Consider the following 5,351-nt stretch of genomic DNA (forward strand, 5'->3'; position numbering starts at 1 on the left):
AGCTGGCGAGGAAGGACGAAGGACGGGCACAGTGGGGTAGGAGGGGGGGGGCGCTGGGGGCAGGTTACCCCGTTGGCGTGAAGGGCAAGTGGTGGAAAACAGGCTGAGAAAGGAGAAAAAAAAGAAAAAACGGAGCATTTATTAACCACGGTGGTGTCTCCTGGGGCGCTGCAGCCTGGGACCGGGACACGGACAGGCACAAAGCAGGCGGTGACCCCGCAGGCTTGCACAAGGGCGTCTTACGTGACACGAGTGCATCGGGCCTCAGCTACACTCCCAGTGCAAAGGCAAACAGATGGCTTTAGCATCGAAATCACCGCGAATTGGATCCCAGGCTGATAAGGACCAGACAGCATGAACAGCCTTCCCAGATCCCGAATACAGTGAGCTGAGGCCCCCCCGTTTCACACCCTGGGCACCCCTCATCCACCCCATCTTTCACAAAACCCCTCTCTGCTTTGGCAGCGAAGGCAAACCAGCTTCCGAGCAGAGCCATTAATAGCTGGGAGCGGAGCAGCCGGGTACCAACAACGGAGCCAGCAATTCTGACCACGAACGGAGCCAGAAATCTGCAGAGTTCACATTTTTTGGCCCCGGCAGCGTTAGACAGAACAGTTTCCTATTGATAGCACCCGGCCAGTGCTCCCGTCCCCCCGCCAGCACCGCCAGCTCCTCCGGAGTTTTCAAATGCAAATGCAAGCTCCCTCCATGAAAGAGTCCAAAAATTGTTTCTAAATCATTAATATCGAGCTTCCCAAAGGGCTGATTGTGCTCCCAGATCTGTGAATGGCTGGGCTCTGCTCTGCCCCGGGGCAATCGCGGTGCCGTGGGAAGGACCCCAGCCCTGAACCCTCCTTAGGGTCGCGCGAAGCTTCGGGCTCAGAGCAAACCGCGTGTCATCCGGCGCTTCCCAAAGTCACTGCACGTGGATGGCGGGGCTGGTACCGTCCCTGGCTCCCAAAACAACCAAGAGGCTTCTGCCAGCTGGTTATTTTTCGGCTGAGAAAACTGTGACGGAGTTTGCAGGGGAGGCTCTGGGTACCTGCTGATGGACGTCTTGCTCTGGCTACGTACAACCCCCCTTTCTGGGCACCCCCTGAACCCCCTCCCGGGCTGCGTAAAGAGATGAGCAACGCTGGCAGCTTCACCCCAAGCTCGCTTTGAGCCGGTTTTATGTGTCACCCCAAAATATGGACTCAGAGGCTGAGCCCTGGCACGTCCCCGCGGGGGATTTCCCCCTGAGTGGTGGCAGCAGGGACGGGAGGGCACGGGGCAGAGCGGTTAACGAGCTGCTTTGGCCCAGCAATTAGAAACAGGGAACAAAGAGCCATTCTCAGCATCCGCCTGGGACACGGCCACCGGCACCCGGGGCTTTTTGTCCCTGCGCAGGGGGCCCGGGAGGAATCAGGGCCACCTGCACCTCCATCACCCGTGGGGACCCCAGAGGGGAATGAAGAAAAAAAGGATTCGAGGTCTGAAACTCTTCCCATCAGGGACAGACTTGAAGAGGGGCAGAAGGTGGGTATGTGGTCTGATAACAGCATTTGAGACCATGCCATGGGAGCGCGTCCCTGGAGAAGAAAGACCCCTTTAATCTCCCCCCCCAAAAAAGGCCTAACAAGACTCAGAGCTTGCAGCAGAAGAAACCAAGGAGGAGTTAGGCACACATTTTTAGGCTAGGGTAGCCCCGACAGGCAACTTTGGCCGAGCCACAGGAGAAGCTGCTTTTTAACCTCCCCAGTCAATGGCTGCTAACGGGAACACAGGGATTAGAAACCCCTGCCAACCCCTCCCGCGACAAGTGCCATCTCAACCTGCTGTAACAGCATCCCTCGTGCACCGGCGGCACCAAACCTCCGACTTCTGGGTTGAAAACCCAACTTCTGACCTAAAACCCGCGATCTCAAGGCCTGTCCCGACTCAGGGGACCAAAAGGCTTTGGGTGGGGATGGGCTACACGCGACACCAACTTAATTTCTGTCCTCGCAGGTGCATCTTGCTCACACCTCCCAAGAGGCTGCACACAAATCCTGAGCACTGGCGGCTTGGCCCGAGCCCCAGCGAAGGGATGCTCAGTTATGCCCAGGGCTGCTCCTGCTCGTGCTGATATTTCGGGTCATTTCCAAGCCTTTGGGAGGGTGATTTTGGTGTCAGGTCCTCAGACCTTCAGGAAAGGGCTCCCAGGAGCAGGGATCCGCTGGGTGCAGAGGTGACTCCCTGGTGCAAGGGGGAGAAGCCCGAACGTGGACAGAGTTAGGCCAAGAGCAATTCATGATTTCTTCCATACATGGGGCCATACCGGACCCCACCTCAGTGCTCAGCACTGTGGGCCACCACCAACGCACAGCGTGCACCAAGCTCAGCAGTGACCGCTGTGGCACCCCCAGTACAGCCCAGCTGGGCATTGCCATGCAACCAGTAAAGCCACATCTGGGCAGCTGCAGGGCCAAATTGCCATCTTCCCATGGGCACTACTAGCCCTTGATGGCCCTGAGCAGCCTCACCTGGGACCCACACCCCCACCCATGGGCCCAGGAGGTTATTTAAGCTCAGCTGGGGATACTAGTCTTGCCCTGAACGATGCTGCTGGTCTCCAGCCCTATTCCTGGCTGTGCCCTGCTGGACCTCACCCCTGCAAGCAGCTCCTGCCCCAGGTGGGTCCCTTGGGTGGGTGCTGGCACCCGGGGTGAGTCCTGGGTTTGGCACGATCTTCAGGGCAGGCATTGGACCTGTGTCACAGCCTTGTCTTTGTCCCCATCCCCTTTGGCTCCTGGTCACTCGATTGTGGGTGTGTGTGGGGCTGCCAGCAGTCCCTGCTGCGCCCCAGCGAGGGTAGAGGTGGCGAGGCCAGGGCAGTGCCTTGCTCGCAGCGCTCGCTTAATGTGTGCTGCGGTGATGTTGTCCTCGTGCTGCAAGAGCACAGCCAGGGCGGGAGCAGCTGGGGGGTTACATCGGTGCTGCCGGAGGAAGACTTGATCCAGGGCAGGTGGGATGTCCGGCCTCGGTGTCTGTGCTCGCGTTGGACATCGGGAAGGGTTTTCCACCTTGCCGGGCTGCTCCAGGTTTGCTGGAAGGTGTCCGACCCTGGCCAGGCAGCCCTGCGCTGGGCTCTGCTGTGAAATGCCTGCTCTGGCGCAGAGGGTGCGAAAAGGAGTTCCTGAAGTCCTCCCTTGGGATACAGGTGTCCATCCTCGCTGGTGATGGATGCTTGTAGGTGGGGATGAGCTCTTCCCCTCCCGCCCTGCTCCTGCCCTCCTCTCCGGCTCAGGAAACATGCCAGCCCTTGAGCGTTCAGGTCTTTCTTTCCTCTCTAGCTGAGAGTGTGTTAGATGCAGCTGATGGCTCTGAGGCCGCGGGGGGATCCCAGCCATGGCCGGCAGTGCTGCCCTGCCTGGCTCAGCACAGCCCCTCCGATCCCACCCTTCAGCTGCTTTGAGATAACAGTGCAAGCCCCGGTGATGCTTTGTCTTCAAAGCCCCACTCAGGTTTAGGTGGTTACGTGGGCTTTTCCAACCAGCCTCAGCAAGGTTTGCTTCTCTTATTGATTTCTCATGCGATGGTCCCAGTTTCTTTAGGCGCTGGCCGCTCCACGGGTGCAGGTACTCAAAGGCACAACCTCAACCAGCCAAACCTTCTTGCCATGACTTGACCCTTCCCATTTCTCTGTGTATCTACGGGGTGTGTTTGTAGGGTGAACATCTCTTCTGCTGGGTCCAGGAACATCAGCCGGATTCTGGTATCACTTATATGGACTAAAATTCACAAGGCTTTGCTGTCTCCTGAGTGGAAGTGAGGAGCCCTCGCTGGGATAATGCCAGCGTCAGGCTGCAGGAGGAGGAAAACGGGAGCCACAAACTCAGCAGGGATTTCCTGGAGGTGGAAGGCAGGAGGAGTGGGACCGGCTGGGGGCTTCCCGAGAGCCGCTGCCACGGCACAGGCACACTGCGGGGGTTCTCCCATCACTTGCCCTCTCTCCCCGACTGCTGAAGGAGTCGATAAGTCTTTATCTTCCTGTACTGGGAAATACCACAGGTGAAAGGCAGTGGTGACAGCCTCAGCTGTCAGGCCAAGGAGAGACTGTTGCTGATGATGGTAACTGGAAAGCGCCCACTTTCCCACGGTGGATAGCTGCTTCCCAGGGTAGCACATTGCAATTTCCATAATTCATCTGTCAAACCTCCTCAGCATCTCGCCGGGGCAGCGGCACTGACCTCCCCGAGCTGCCTGTGCTCTGGGAGGTGCATCGGGCTGCTCGGCCCAGTTTCCCGCTGTCACTCTGTCTAGCGGGTGGCAGCTCACAGCAGCCAGTGCATGGGACTGCGGGCCGGCTCACAGCCTCCTCCAGCCTGCAATGAGCCTCGGTGTTCCCCAAATCCACCCTGGCATCTGCTGTATCCTACCCAAGCTGGGCATCAGCTTGCAGAGGCGCAGCCTCCCACCTGCTTTCCAAACCAAGCAAAGGAGCTTGGAAGGGAACAGCGTCCAGCTCACCACTGCCCGAGCAAAGATCAGCTGGTGATCCCATGCCTAGGCACGGGAGGTGATGAGACCAGAAATGAGCTTTATCTTCTGCCCTAAGAAGCTGATTTCTCCCAAGGAACAATCAGCAAATTGACCACAGCATCCCAAACCCCAAAGCTGCTGGTGCTGTTGAAGAGCAGCCCCTGCTTTCCCAGACCATGCAGGAGAAGAGCGCAGGAGGGCTGGAGAATAAGCGCTGCCCCAGACCACGACCGCCAGCCCCCCCCCGTCCCTGCAGACCAGCCTGGCGCTGCGATTTGCAGATGTTGGCTCACAGGTGACCCCTACAGCTGGCTCCTTCCAGATGTCATCCTTCATCTCAGCAGCCATCGCATCTGGCAGCTTAAGTCCTTGGGGTCCATCAGGGGCAGAAAAGCAGCTCTTGTTTTGTAAGAGGGTCCAAAAAATGGAGCTTTGTGTCCAGCCATTGCTGCTTATATTCTTTGCAATAGCTTTTCATGTACATAACTGTCTCCTCACCTCCGCTGCGCCCCCAAACCCACTCGCCTTCTCCCACTGGGCAGGGGTTTGAGCTGTGACTTGCAAAGCCAAGCTGGATTCCTGTGGCGGGGTCCAAAGTGGCCTGAAGGATCATGCATGGTCTGGATGGCCCTGCAAGGAGGGACAGGTGGGGTGACAACATGTTTTTCAGGTGCTGGCTAATCCCCAAGACAGACATTTGGTTTGGTAAGTGCCTGATACTTGCAGTCTCAGCCCCAGTGCCCTGCTTCATATTGCATGAGAGAGGGAGGGAAGTCCCCCTGCTGTCACCCTCCTTCACTGGGCCAAGGTGGTACAGAAGGCAATTTTGGGGTTTGCTTTCCATGGCT

This window comes from Aptenodytes forsteri, unplaced genomic scaffold (assembly GCF_000699145.1).
Source record: "Aptenodytes forsteri isolate BGI_AS27 unplaced genomic scaffold, ASM69914v1 Scaffold191, whole genome shotgun sequence".
NCBI classification, from domain to species: domain Eukaryota; kingdom Metazoa; phylum Chordata; class Aves; order Sphenisciformes; family Spheniscidae; genus Aptenodytes; species Aptenodytes forsteri.